At 44.3% G+C, this 15,934-nt stretch overlaps 1 protein-coding gene across 1 annotated transcript in view; it reads left to right on the top strand.

The window, feature by feature from the left end:
* The first annotated feature begins 221 nt into the window (after nt 1–221).
* The window catches only part of LOC125314863 (disease resistance protein L6-like), a 63,822-nt gene continuing 48,109 nt past the window's right edge, over nt 222–15,934 (top strand). Inside the window, exons 1-2 of the mRNA XM_048278104.1 lie at nt 222–228; nt 1,701–1,707. The gene's annotated coding sequence lies outside the window, so the exon portion shown is untranslated. The remainder of the gene's footprint in view (nt 229–1,700; nt 1,708–15,934) is intronic.

Below are 15,934 nucleotides of genomic sequence, written 5' to 3'. Positions count from 1 at the left end.
CATCCCTCGTCCCTTGGCTAGTCGATGGCCTTCCCCTTTTCCACCGCCTTCAAGACCACCACCTTGCCATGGTTTGGGCAATCCCGGGTAAAGTGAGGGCCGGAGCACTTAAAGCACTCAAGTTTCTTGCCCTTCGCCCGACTCAACTCAACTCGATCCCTTGAGTAAGTTGGTCGCGGCTTGTTTTCCATCGACCGCCGTGGCTTGGCTCGGTCACCCCCACCGGCAGTCTTGCCACTTTTGGGTTTTGGGTCTGCCTTATCCGTCGAGTTTGATTGGTACTCGATGATTCCTTCGATCAGAGACAAGACCGTCGCGAGCGTCGTCGCGTTACGCCGTTTGAGCTCCATCTTCACCCATGGCTTGAGGCCACCAATGAACTGGTAATATGCCTCATTCTCGGACAAGGACGGTATTTGAAGCTTTAGTTCAGAAAACTTCCTTATATACTCACGTATTTTGCCCATTTGCTCGAGACGCCTCAGCTCGTCGAGGGCTTCCTCCTCCGTATAGGCGGGGTAGAACCGCTTCTTGAACTCCACTTCAAAGGACTCCCAAGTCACGATCGGCTCGGCTTCTCGATCTGCCTTTTGATTACGCCACCACAACAGGGCGTTTTCGTGCAGGTACATCGCGACGGTTTTTATCCGCCTAAGATCATCCGTCTCTCCTCGGATGTCCAGGTACTCGTTCACCGAGTACAAGAAGTTATCGACGTCCTTAGCCGGTCTTGAGCCATGGAACTCCTTCGGCTTGGGCACATCAACTAGAAAGTCGGCGTGCATGGTCATCCCACCACTCACACACGCCATCTCCAAGACAGCCGTCTTAGTTCTTAGCTCGGCTACCTTCGCACGCAAGGCCGCGATCATGGCTTCCGGGGCTTCCCGATGTTCGTCCGTCTTGGTAGTGAGAGTACTCAGCAACTCGCTACGGAGCTTGGCCACCTCATCCTTGAGATCGAGCACCTGGTCTCGCAACTCCTTCCGAGCCGTGGCCTCCTCCTCGTTGCTAGACTCTTCCTCGCTACCCCTATCGGCACGAAGATCCTCCATGGCTTGCTCAAGTGCGGACATGCGGGCCTCCATATCCCGCGTCATTCTCCTGGACACCCTACGTTCACGCCAAGCTCGCGCGGGCGTAGGCTCAAGGGTCCGTCCAGCACGATCATCCCCGGATTGTTCAAAACCGTGCGTCGGATCGGCAACAACACCACTTGCCCCCCTTGGCCTTTCGCCATTTCATCGAGTATCGAATGGCTCTGATACCAAATGTCACAGGCCGGTTCTATCTTGCGTTCCCCAACACCGTGCGGCACTTAAGACACACTCTCGAGTCAGCCTTAACCCAACCGTCGCTCACCCACGGTCAACTCAAGCACACACACACGAACACAAGGTGAGAGAGAGTGTGAGGAGAAGCTTTTCTCATTCAAAAATCTGGGTATCAATTACAAGGGGTCCGTGCCCCATATATACATAGAAGGGTCGGCTACAAGGGCCCCACGGCTCAATCAATCTAATCCCAAAAATCCCATCTATTGTTCGCCGGTTCTTGTTCACGCCGGACGAACACTATTCATGTCGGTCGCTTCGGTCCGGTCACTGCCCATGTCGCCCGCCAACTCCACCAGCCCTACCAACCCACATCGCCTCTGTCACCAACTCGCACCAACCGGTCAGGAACACGTGGGTCGGTAGCCCCCAAGTGAGTCCACGTCAATCGTTGGTTGATCCGCTCGGCCGCCCGAGTCGGGCGCCGGCCGAGTGCTGGGCGAGCGCCGGTCGATCGCTTGGTCGATCGTTGGTCGATCCTGCATCGGCCCCCGGTCGTTCGTGGGATCGAGCGTCACGATCCGTGGATTGATTGTCTGGCCGTCCGGCATGGCCTAGGGATCGATCCGCGAATCGATCACTCGATCGTCTGCTCGACCGCCTTGCACGATCCGTGGGTCCATTGCGGGCCCGTACGGGGTCGTTCACCGCTCGGCCGCTCGGCTGCCTTGCACGATCCGCGGGTCGATCACCCGGTCGTGCAAGGTCATTCATGGATCGGCCAGCTAGCCGTCCCGCACGATCCGTCGATCGTGCTGTCCTAGTCATGGGTCGATCCGTCGGCTGTCCCGCATCATAGAGTCGATCATCCTTAGATTCGTTTGAGCACGTTTCCTCATGATCCACGGATCGATTGGTCGGTCGATCCGAGGGATGGAGCGCAATCGAATTTTCGTCAAAATTGAACGGACCGTGATACTTGTATCCGCTTACCCCTTCATCGTATCGTAGTGCTTGGACATGCTGTAATCATGACTTGAAGACAACAATCCTAGTCTAAATAGCACCGATACCGACACGCGATATGGAACATGGTACGACACGAAAGATCGACACGTCATTTCTAAAAAAATAAATAAAGAATTTTGATACGTTGAAACACGTTGTATATTAAACTTCATCATGTATGTATAAAAATATCGGTAGTGAGTTTCTTCTTCTTCTTTTCTTCTATTAGGGACTCACGATTAAATTTTATTGGGGCTAGTTGGATATATTAATTTTGGGGTGGCTGGATATATGATTCAAGTATATATATTGTTGATAGATTTACAATTTGATCCCTAGTTTATTGAAAATACTTAAAATTGATCATATGCTTATCAAAATGGCATGTTGGGATACTAGAATTGCGTGTCGCTGGCGTGTTTGGAGTGTTGACCACGTGTTGGTTGTATATCAAAGAGTGTTGGAGTGTCCGACATGACACGAAGGCCTCCAAAGAGTATTAGTGCTTCCTACATCCTAGTAATGTGATCCTCTGTGTGTGTGTGTGTGTGTGTGTGTGAACGTAGATGCATTAAATAGGTGGGTTGGATCGGATTTGGGTTGGGTCATATATTGTCCGACCCAAATTGACCAATTAACCTATTTATGGTAACATAAATTTTTTCGATCCATACTCGATCCGATCCATATTTACTAAGACACTTCCATACTTAATCCAACTTAGGAAAAATTTTAAATTATTAAAAAAATTATATTGCTAAAACATTGTGGACAATTTTTATATTTTTCCCAAAATAAAAAAATAAAAATATTGTTTTTTATTTTTATTTTTTCCTTTTTTTTTATTTTTCCTTTTTTTCCAAAGTCCGATGAGGGCTGTCTGTCGATCCGTGCCGACCATAAGCGAGGACCAACGACCCTCGCCGGGCACTAGGTAAGGGCTCAAACATCGCCCATAGGTGAGGGTTTCACCGCCCTCACCTGTCCGCGAAGCCCTCGTCGGCCATGACCGAGGGCCAACCCTCACCGGACTTGTTGAAAAAAATTAAAGAAATAAAAAAATAAAGAAAAAAAATCAGAAAATCATTTTCTCACTCAAGATAGTAAGATAACCAATTTATGTTGTAATATGAACCTTTATTATTCTATTCTTCTCACTGTTTATAACGTTCATTTTTTTATCTCACGAAAGAATGCATTATAAAAATAAATTAAATAGAGGATTATAATTAGGGATGAGAATGAGACAAGGTGAGTGTGCGAATGCATCCCCTCACGACTAGTAAGGGTGTGAATGAAAACAATTATCATTATTTATTTTTCTATTTTTCTATAGAGATTTGGAACATAAATCGGTTTGGTAAAATAATTTTATTTCCTATTTACGAGACAAATTTTTAGCCAAGAAGTAGGTTTGGAACAGAAATGAGAAGAAGAGATTTTCTACTTTTCTATTTTTGGAATAAAAAAAGAAATAAGAATTCTTTTCATCGCTTGCTCCATCGCGTCCCTTTTGCCGGCCGCCGGTCGTCGGCCGCCATTTGCCAGCAGCTAGCCGCTGTCCGGTTTGAACAAATCAAAATCCTTCGGACGGTCGGTTTCGTACGCAGCTCAAACAGAGGAAGTGTCCGTGCAACTTCCCGTCTCTGTCCGTCGCTCCACTCCCTCTATTTTCTTCTTCCCTTGTCCTCTCTCGCTTTCTGACGCTCATTCTCTCTCCCTTATTTTTCTTCTCTTCTTTCCTTTGGTTTCTCATGCCCTCATTTTCTTGTTCCGTGTCCCACATGTCACAACCTAAAAAATAAAATTTTTCAGGCTAATGGATTATCGGGCTAATTTAATGACTAACCTGATACGGACTCTCCCAAGCCCTACCAACTCGCAACTTTGGTTAATTCAGATGATCTTAAATTCGGAGTCGCCACTAACCATTTTGGGTAGGTTGATTAGAAACCTAAATAAAAATAGCGGGATGACTATTCTTATTTCTACGAACCAGAGACTAAGGATTCGGGGACTTGGTTACATTACCTAATTAAAGCTAATGCCCTTTCGGTACCTTAAATCCATGAAAATCCTAGATTTGACAACTCGATTGAGTTCACTTCAAAGTTTAGAAGATGGAGTTCTTTTTGGGGTTCGCTTATTTAGATGCATGGACAATATGAATGAGTGCAATAACATGGAACGCAAGGATTTTACCGAAATGATGTAATGATATGCTCATGCGAAAATGCAATGCAAAAGTGTGACGTGCAAATACGTGACATGGCAAGACATGATATACAAACAACTATATGTAGGCGCAAATCACGATATGACAAGTAGCATAGCATACGATGGACAATGATATAATAAAATGCATGCAAAGAACCATATAACGTAGTTAAAATATGCAATGAATTGCCTAAACATGCGATGATCACGTAACGTGTAGAAATTATGCCGAACATGCAAATTCAGATGTAATTAACCTAAACATGTAATCTAAATTGACTATCCTATTATGCGTGATCCTAAAACATGATTTCTACATGACGTGCAATGAGAGCATAATTGCATAAAAGGATATGACGTAGCGACACGTGAAACCGAATCATGCTATATAGCAAACAAATATGCCATGTGCGAAAACATGATATATGAAGATGACATGCAAACGTGGATATGCTATAATATGATGACATGCGACACAGTATAATATGACGAGCGAATATAAGATAGTACAAAATATGCAAAAAATATGCATGGAAGAATACGAGATATGCAACGAAATCAAAAATATGCGAGGCATTTTGAAAATTTGGAATGCAAATGTGATACTCGAAATTATGTAATGAATACGCAAGATATGCAGACGTGATAATTCGAATCACACGTAAGGATTTGCCGAATTTTTTTGAGATTTTTTTATCCTCTTTTAGATGCAATTTTCGACCGGATTAGAAATATCCTTGATCCAATTCTCTTGATTTAAATCTTCAAGATAAACTTAATGAGATAAAGTTTTAAAGAAACCTCATCTTCCTAAAGATTTAATCAAACATGGTTTCTAAGAAACCATATCTCACTAAATTTTTTAGGATTTTCTTTTAAAAGTTTATCAAGAAATTTAAATCAAACCATATATCAATCAGGTATGGAATATCAATCCAATCAAATAATCCAAGATAGCGATCCACATCAAATCAAAACCCTATCCTTTTGCAATTTTTTCGAAAAAAAAGGATATTTATAAATCTAAATTCGGCTTTTTGAAGATAGCGAATCGGATCTAAACGGCGATAGATCGATTAACTAAATTCCCATCTTTACTAGGTTGGAGGGTCGTATCCGAAAGGCGACGGATAAGTTTATCCAACTTAACATAGATGTTGCCTATTAGGGAATAAAATTCCCTAATTTAGATTTAGGTTTTTTTTTATATTCAGAAAATTGTGCCTAAAGTAACAATAAACCCATTCCAAGCAACAATTTCTGAAAACTATGATGAAAATCACGACTTTTCTTTGATCTAGCAAAAACACTTTCTCCACTCAAATTTTAAACAAAATTCCGAGAAACAGAAGCTCGTTGATCAAAAGTTCACATTTTTCCTTTGACTCGATTGCAAACACGTGTGAATTCAACAAAGATAAACATATGCAATCTTTCGAAATACAAGGTCTACATCTTTGCCAATAAACTAAAGCAAGCAATATTATTCAACAATCAAGAGGGGAACTCACTGTTGATTGCTTCCTGGATTTGCTCTTAATAAACCTTCGCGAACGAGCAACTCTTGCTCCTCGGTATAGTAGCCTTTTATGAAATCTAGCAGAGACAACAAATTGATGAGTCAAAAGCAAGTGTCTCCACTAGCAGCCAAAAAATATTACAACTTCAGGGGATGGACTGCCGCTTCTCAATTCCTTTTGACTGCAACTTCACAAGTGGACCTTGTTACGTGTGACCGTGAATAAAGAATTCTGCCGACGAATTCACTGATTGCACTTTAGTGTCTTCAGCTCGGTGGACACGACGACAAATTGGTAAAAGAAGGTGTAGCGGCGGCCACGAGACAACGTCGTAGACTTGGGGATTGGTCGATGGAATCGAAGACCAACAAAGCAACGCCGAACTCTCTCTCACGTCTTTCTCAATTTTTTTCTCAAAAATTCTGACCCCCCTTAACCCTAGGCATAGGGTTCTATTTATAGAGAGCTCAAATATTCTAAACCTAGTGGAGATAGGATTGAACGTTGACCGTTAGATTGGGAGTCCTAGTAGGACTTCGATTGAGTTTTTTAACCATTGGATTAAAAATCTGCACTTTGAGGAGTCTCACTTGGTTTGCATTTCTTCAAATTTTCGGCCAAATGAATGAGGGGGGCGAAATGGGCTACTTTTCAATGTTTTATGGGCTCGTTTTGTGATCCCGGACTCACTTGGACCTTAACTAATAAAATGGGTAATTAATTAAGGCCTTTTTGCAATTTAAAGAGCTCAAACGGGCTATTTTGAGTCCAAAATTATAGTAAAAATTCCGCAGCCTCTCTAGTAACTTTCGAGTCGATTTTAACTCGGTCGTCCATTGGGAACGTGCTCAATTGACTCATCTCCGGCCCTAGTTGACATGACGAAAATTAAATATGCAATGCATGAAAATTTATTTTTTGTGAGAATTATGAATAACTCTCATTTTTATGAATGATTTTTCTAAAATTAAAATTTAGGTATCAACAACTGCCCCTCTTTGAGTGGAAGCTCGTAGAGGTTTCGCTCAAAGACTAAAATTGAAACCTAAATTTTACAAATGATATGATAATTTTTGGTGGGATTGAATCCCATTTTTTTTATGTGAAATAAATGATGCATGAAATGCGAGATCGTAAATAACATGTGAAATCTGCACATGGATCGCATATGAGAATACATGTTGTACCAAATACCTCACAATGCTAATGATTCCCTTAATTTCCAAGTTTCTGATGCGAAGATCTTAAGGTACTGGGCCCATCCGTTACCGGAGATTTCCCCCTGATGCTAGACGACGCAAGATATGTGTGTCCTCCGAGATCACAAGAGCTACGTCGTTGTGAGTCGAAAGAAGTGAAATCAAGTTCACAAGAGCTACGTCGTTGTGAGTTGATAAAATGTCAAAATCGCCGGTGCATATGTCTTCACGATTTGACAAAGGGGAACCAAAATCATAAGAGCTACGTCGTTATGATTTGGTTTGGATCAAAATCATGGGTGCTTATGTCGTCATGATTTGATAAAGGGCGAGAATCATAAGAGCTATGTCATTATGAGCCGACTAAAGGTCAAGATCACCAGTGCATATGTCTACGTGATCTGAGACCCAAATCATAAGAGCTACGTCGTTACGATTTGATAAGATGTCAAGATCGCCGGTGCATATGTCTACACGACCTGACAAGAGAGGCATATTGCCCGATTTGAACAATATTTGAGAAGAGTACCACCGAATGGAATCGATAAGTACGAAAGGGGCATATTGCACGAATTAAATCATAACAACTATCATAAGAAGAGTTGTTAATTTGAAAAGGAGTTCAGAAAACTTACCCGGGTTCTCCGAACGAATAAACAAGGAATGAGATAGATTGCTCGTATCGTACCTGTTTAGTCACTTGAGATGAACATGATCAATTGTTAACATAACATGATACGTCCACAGATTCTTGAATTTTTTTGTTTACATTGCAAAGCCCCACTGGGGATTTGTCAATAAGGAAATAAGTCCGATCCTTTTGACGAGTTTGATCAAATCGAATGAGGAACCGCAATCAAAAAGGACTTTCGCTCACTCTCATGAAAAAGGTTTTGAAACCCGACCATTGATACGGGTAAGAGAAAACACTCAGAACTGCCATTATCACACTTGACAAGGGTCCAGGTATTCTCGCAATCAGCATGACCAGACCAATCTATGAGGTCTTTTGCCGGGACAGTAATTCAGGTTTGGTCAAAGGGTTTATCAAAGGGAACTCGTATGAGTCATTTTTGGCTTTGAAATGAAATGAGATTCTTGTCGGTTGCATCGGGTTTACAAGTCGGGAACCCTGCAAAATGAAGTAAAAATGATCTTGCCCACACTTCTTCGAGCGATCTTTATAAGCAATTCAAAATCCTACATTAATCCAAGTGCCCTAATCTGAAGAGACTTTTGGTAACAGTTGTAATGTAGGTTCGGGGTAGGCCTAGAAATGAAAGGCTTATTTGCAACAAAGGGTGCATAATGATGAGACTGGTGACCATCTCTTTGCTTAGAATGGTATTCTTGCAGACTCCCTGGGGAACATTCGAATGCATCTAATTGAGAACCCCTTCATTCTAGAGATTTTCTCGGGAGTTTTTTCCTCTTTTCTTTTACGGGAAATGGCCCCCTTTTCTTTTCTTTTCTTTTTTTTTTTTTTTTTTTTTTTTTTTGGGATGCTCAAAATTTGGGCCACTGTTTTTTTAGTGGTGAGCCTTTGCTTTTCTTACTTCCCTTCTCTCGCCTCTCTTTTTTCGAGAAGGAAGGAAGGGGTCTCATTTAGGTCTTGCATATTTTGCTGGCAAATATTTCGAGTTCGAATTTGCCCCAAGGCATTTTGCTCATTTGCTAGATGATCTAAAATGATTCCTTGCTAGGATGATCACCAATTGGGTTACGAGAAATGAATCCGCCGCTCAAATTGGGTTTGCAAAGGGATAAATGTGTATGATGTAGAGAATGAAATGCTCTTCGTCATGTCTAAGGCACTTGGACTAATACAGAATTCGTATGCAATAAATACACTCAAAGATTGATGCAAGTGAGAGCAAGAAAATTTTACTCATTCCTTGATCTGAAAATTGCCCCGATGTGGGGTTGTTCCCGACAGGGATACGAAACGAAACGCCGTTCAAAGGGGTTAAGCAAAGGGCAACCTGTAGTGTTTGGATGGAAGAAATGAATGCCTCATATCATCTTAGTCGTCATACTTCTCGCGAGATAACCCTTTACCTTGTCGGTATGGAAACCCTCTCTTTTCACTTGGGGTTATGATATAGACGTGTATAGGAAATGGCTTGTCTTTCATCATCCCGATATTCCTCATTCAAAATGATCAATTCGACAGAATCAAAGAAATTTCCTCATCGAAAACTCCCACATTGAAAATTAACAATGCGAACAGGAACAATTCAAATGCATGTGAACTCATTTGATGAATTGTAACTTGATTAAAATGTCAGAGCACATCAAGCATAATATTTCTTTACAGCATCAGAATTGACAGGGTTGGTAAAAACACGACCATCCATCTCGATCAAAATCAAAGCGCCTCCCGGGAGTACCTTCTTCACAACATACGGGCCACCATAGTTTGGAGCGAACTTCCCTTCCGGAAGTGGAACAATGGGCAACAATTTTCGTAGGACAAGGTCACCAACCTGGAAGTATCGAGGCCGAACCTTTTTGTTGAAGGATTTAGCAACCCTTTGCTGATAGCACCGGCCATGACATACAGCCCTAAGCCGTTTTTCATCAATCAAATTTAACTGATCCATCCTCTGTTGGATCCAATCAGCCTCGATCGCCTTAACTTGAGATAGGACCCGCAAAGAAGGAATCTCCACCTCGATTGGTAACACTGCTTCCATCCCGTATACAAGAGAGTACGGGGTTGCCCCGATAGATGTTCGAATCGAAGTCCGATACGCCATGAGAGCAAACGGCAACCTTTCATGCCGGTCGCGATAATTCTCAGCTGTCTTAGCTAAGATCTTCTTAATATTCTTGTTGGCTGCTTCCACTGCCCCGTTCATCCGGGGACGGTATGGAGAAGAGTTTAGATGCTTGATCTTGAATTCCTTGAACGGATCATCGACCTGCTTGTTGTTCGGGTTTGAACCGTTGTCGGTAATTATGGCTTCAGGTGAACCGTATCGCGCGATAATATCACGACGGATGAATTTCACGACATTTCGAGCTGTGATCGCCAAGTATGATGTAGCTTCGATCCATTTGGAAAAATAGTCAATGGCCACCAGAATGAAACGATGCCCATTGGATGCCTTAGGATTAATAGGACCGATCACGTCAATGCCCCACATAGAGAATGGCCATGGTTCGGACAACCGATGCAGCTCATTCGGAGGAACGTTAATCCTATCACCATGAATCTGGCATTTGTGACAGCTCCGGACATGTTGAATACAATCGCTCTCTAAGGTGAGCCAGTAATAGCCCAACCTCATGATCTTCTTGGCTAGCATGTGTCCGTTCATATGTGGACCACAAATTCCTTCATGCACCTCCATCATCAAGCGGATCGCTTCGGTGGAATCTATACACCTTAGAAGGACCGAATCGAACGACCGTTTGTATAAACTCTCTCCGCTCAGGAAAAATTTCGAGGCCATCTTCTGTATGTACCTTTGGTCAGACGCGGTACTTTTCTCGGGAAACTCCCCGCTTCAAAGGTAAGTCTTGATATCGTGGTACCATGGCTTGCCGTCGGGTTCATCGGTCATAGCCATGCAATATGCCGGCTTCCTTAGTACCTCGATCTTCAACGGCTCAACCTCAAATCCATTAGTGACTTGTAACATTGAGGACAAGGTTGCCAATGCATCGGCGAACCGATTGTGAGTTCTAGGCAAATAGTCGAACGAGATATCGTGAAATTCTTCCACTAATTCATCCAGATACTCGTGGTAGGGTAGCAGTTTGGCGTCCCGGGTTTTCCATTTTCCGATTGTTTGGAGGATAATCAACGCCGAATCCCCAAATACCTTGAGTCGAGTAACTCCCATCTCGATCGCGGCCCGCAAGCCGAGGATACACGCCTCATATTCTGCTATGTTATTTGTGCATGGAAATACCAACTTCGCCGCCACAGGATAATGCCGACCACCAGGGGATATTAGGACCGCTCCAGTGCTCGATCCAGATAAATTTACAGCTCCGTCAAAATACATGGTCCAGATGTAATCCTCCACCGACATGATTCGATCCTCAAAATGATAAGCATCATCATCTCGCCCCGGATTTTCGGCTAGGACATCCGCTATAACCCGTCCCTTGATTGACTTTTGGGACAAATATTGAACATCAAACTCAGAAATGAGAATTTGCCATTTGGCAAGTCTACCAATTAAGGCGGGTTGATTTAGCAAGTATTTGATAGGATCGCACTCTGTCACCAGAAGCACCCGGTAATGCAAGGTATATTGCCGAAGCCTTGTGCGCACCCGGACTAATGCTTGCACATGTTTTCTCTGTTTCGGAGTACTTCATTTCTCAAGCTGTGAATTTCTTGCTCAGATAATAAATGGCTTGTTCTTTTCCATCCTCCCGCCTTTCTTGGGCTAACATAGCGCCCAAAGACTCACTATGGATTGTGAGGTAGAGGATTAAAGGTTGCCCCGGCTCTGGAGGAACAAGCACGGGTGGATTCATGAGATGCTGCTTGAGCTTCTCAAAAGCTTCCTCACATTCGCTATCCCATTCGATTAGCGCATTCTTCTTTAACAGCTTGAGGAAAGGCTTAGCGGTTTCTGATAACCGAGAGATGAATCGAGCAATATAGTTTAGCCTACCCATCAAACTTCGCACTTCTTTAACCGTCGTCGGCGGCTTAAGCTCACAAATCGCCTTGACTTTAGAATGGTCAACTTCAATACCCTTGCTGCTTACCACAAATCCGAGCAGCTTGCCCGAGCTGGTCGCAAAGACACACTTGGCGGGGTTGAGGCGTAACTTGAACTTTCGGAGTCTGTTGAACAATTTCTTCAGCGTTTCGACGTGATCTTCTTCATGCCTTGTTTTTGCTATCATGTCATCGACGTAAACCTCAATCTCATTATGCATCATGTCATGGAAAAGGGCAACCATGGCTCGTTGGTAAGTAGCTCCAGCGTTTCTGAGACCGAACGGCATCACCCGGTAATGGAACATTCCCCATGGTGTGGTGAAAGTGGTTTTCAACTTATCATTGACATTCATCGGGATCCGATTATATCCTGAGAAACCATCCATGAATGAAAATAATTCAAACCCCGCAGATCAGTCAACGAGTACGTCGATATGCGGGAGGGGAAAATCATCTTTAGGATCGGCCTTGTTCAAGTCTCGATAATCAACACAAACTCGAATGCGGCCGTCTTTCTTCATGACAGGGACAATGTTAGCGACCCAATCGGAATATTCTGTAGTCTCAATAAATCCGACGTCAAGTAGCTTCATGACCTCCTCTTTGATCTTTTGTACCAATTCCGGTCCGGCCCTCCGCGACTTTTGCACCACCGGCTTAGCCGAAGGATCGATCGGCAAACAATGCTCAACAATGGAACGGTCAAGACCGGGCATATCTGCATAGGACCGGGCAAAAATGTCCTGGTACTCCTTTAGGAGCTCGATTAAGCGCTCAGACATCTCTTTGGAAAGGCTCGCCCCTATCTTAATCTCTTTAGGATTCTCATCATCGCCCAAGTTGATTGATATAGTCTCCTCGCCAGCTAGAGGTTTAAACGTCTCGTGTTGCTCGAAGTCTTGACGTATTTCCTCGTAGTCGGGAGTAAACTCGTCCAAGTTGTATACTCCGGAATCCGCTAGGTCTCCCTCTTCCCATTTACCCCCGAAACAAAAAGTAGCAGAATCAAGAGGACAAACAACGTTTAAACATTCGATGCATTTCTTTGCAAATCGAGCACCTTTAGCCGCGTTTTTTTATTTTTGAAGACCTCGGGACGAGAACTCTTGACGAAGTCCAACCCTCGATGCTTACCATAGATGACGGATTGTTCAATCGTTGGTTATCGTCATTGGGTTGGTTTGGGGTACTCCGTCAAGATTTCAAAGATCATAATAAAAATTGTTTGTAATTTTATTGATATCAAATCAATGAATTACATCTTATTGAAAGGGAAGTACGACATTTAATCAAAATCCTACGAGAGCAATGTGACCTAAAGGAAAGCGGGAAATATCCCACGCAGGGGAACATGAAAATAAATAAGCAAGTGTTACTCTGAAACCAATCCCTCTAGCGGATCGTCGAACTTGGCATTGACAGATAGCTTCGGGAGTTCACGCGCTATATTAGGCTCATCTTCAAATGCGCCATCAACCTCTATGGTCTCTTCCAATACAGCAGCAATAGTCGGATTATCGAACCAACCGGCAAGGTCGAGGTCCTCATCCTCTCTATCTAGCATCATCGGATCAGCATCTTGGCATTCCGGGAACACTATTCCCAAATCATCCTCAAACCGGCTCAACCGATCGAAACCACCGGTCACTTCAGCCAATCCGAAGGTAGTGTACAAGGGAGGTGGCAAAGGATCGCGTTCTTCCTTACTCCGACCGGTTGTATATCGTTTATCACGCATAGGGCGATTATACCCTCGATATCCCAAACCACCTGTGTGGGACTGCTCTTTAAGCTTGATCGGGGTGCGAATCCCTTGGCCATGTCGACCTAAACCCATGCCAGGCTCGAAACCACAATTGACCATCACTTTTGCCACCATAAGGGATGCGGATGACACTTCCGGAATAGGTAAAGGGCTCTCCGGAGATGCATGGATGATGTATACTATCTCAAAAGCGTGGTAAGAATCTTCTTCATCATGAACCGGCTCGATGTAAGGGATGGCTGTTTCATTGAAAATCCGGTGATCTTCCTCTCCGTGGACAATCACCAACTTCTGCTCGACCACGAACTTAATTTTCTGATGAAGGCTCGATGGGACAGCCCCGGCGTTGTGAATCCAAGGACGGCCTAGGAGAAGGTTGAAGGCCGAAGGAATATCTAGTACTTGGAAGAGAACGTCAAACAAAGAAGGTCCGATCTGAATCTCCAAGTTGATTTGCCCCAGCACATCCTTCTTCACGCCATCGAACGACCGGACGGAAGTCTTGGCTGTCTGTAACCCGGCCAAGTCGATTCCAAGACGATTCAATGTGGCTAATAGACAAATATTCAGTGCCGACCCGTTGTCAATAAGTACCCGAGCCACGTGAGTTTGCTTGTGTTTGACCGTTATATGCAAAGCTTTGTTATGACCCCGCCCCTCAAGCGGAATCTCATCGTCGCCGAATGCGACTTGATCTTTTAGAAGGATAGTCCCTACAAAATTCTCCAATTTGTCCCGCTCAATATTCTCGTGTACGTGAATTTGACCGAGTACCTTCATTAAGGACTCCCGATGCTTCTCGGATGATTGCAGAAGTTCAAGTAGGGACACTTGAGCCGGTGACTTCCGCAATCGGTCGACGATACTATACTCACTCGCTTTGATCACGGCCAAGAATTCCTTAGCATCCTTCTCAGCAACTTGCTTAGTTGGCCGGTCATCGTTATAAGCACGTCCTAATCTTGTTACCGGGGCAAGATCGTAGGACCAAGGAACCGCCTTCTCACTAACATACGGAAAAGGCCGGGGCGAGGCAATGACGATTCCGAGTTCATCATCCACTGCATCTTCCAAGGCGGGCATAGCTGCCAATGCGGGGTCATTCTTGATCAAGTCGGTCACATCATCATCTTCTACCCGAGACTCTCGAAAGGTCCCGGATTGGGTCAAAGCTGCAAGCTCCCGATCCCGATCAATGACGATCCGGGATATGGTGGCCACCGTCTTGGCTTGACTTGTCCAAACTATGAATCCGTTCTTCATGAGACCGGAGACCTTTTCCTTCAACTGATCAAGTGATATCGGTTCACCGATCTTATAATATCCCGCCCTGATCGGAGCGTCGAGGACATCGGCTACTTCAACCTTAACAGAATTAACCTGTCCGATTCCCGGCCCGAATACAGCATTAACTTTACCTGAATGATCCGGCAAAGGATTATTCCGAACATTCGGCTGTTTGTTGCCCTGGAACGAGAATGCCTTAGAATCAAGTAGATCTTGGATCCGATGCTTCAATACAAAACAACCATCGGTGTCATGTCCAAGCTCCCCACAATGGTAATCACATTTCTTCGATGGATCATATCTCGGCGAGCTCGTGTTACCGGGTCGCAAAGGCTCGGAAGTCAGTAAGCCTCTCTTACGTAGAACCGCGAGTACCTGCGACGGGGTTCCCGGTAGAGGGGTAAACCGTCGAGGGGACCGTAGATTCCCTCTTTGTCGTTGCGCGCCGAAATTAGCCTGCTGCTGATTAGGAATCTGCACGACGGGCGTCCGGGTCATGGGTTTTTGGCTGTAGGTCATGTTGACTTGTGAGGCCGGCTCCTTGTCCTTCCTTACTGTAAACCTCTTGGTTGTCGTGGCGGCATCACCGTACCAACCTTTCTTCATGCCGCTCTCGACTTCTTCAGCCATTGCAATGAGATGGCTGAATGACGTGGCAGCGGATCCCAAAACTCGAATTCTCATAACTTGCGGCGGGGTGGAAACAAACAATTTCATGAGCTCCCTTTCGGGAGGGACCGGTTTCAGTTGAGATGCCACGTTCCTCCATCCGGTGGCATACTGCTTGATCGTTTCTCCTTTCTTCATCTCAAGCTGCTCAAGATCTTCTCTGGTGGTGAGCACGTCTAAGTTAAAGCTAAAATGTTTGACGAAAGCATTAGCTGCCTTCTCCCAATCATCCATCCGATAGATCTCGTAGTCCGTATACCATCTCATGGCAGCTTCCTTTAGACTAGCCTGGAAAGTCCGAACCA

Source organism: Rhodamnia argentea, chromosome 4 (genome assembly GCF_020921035.1).
Source record: "Rhodamnia argentea isolate NSW1041297 chromosome 4, ASM2092103v1, whole genome shotgun sequence".
In the NCBI taxonomy this organism is placed as follows: domain Eukaryota; kingdom Viridiplantae; phylum Streptophyta; class Magnoliopsida; order Myrtales; family Myrtaceae; genus Rhodamnia; species Rhodamnia argentea.
This window is presented reverse-complemented; position numbering and strand designations above follow the sequence as displayed.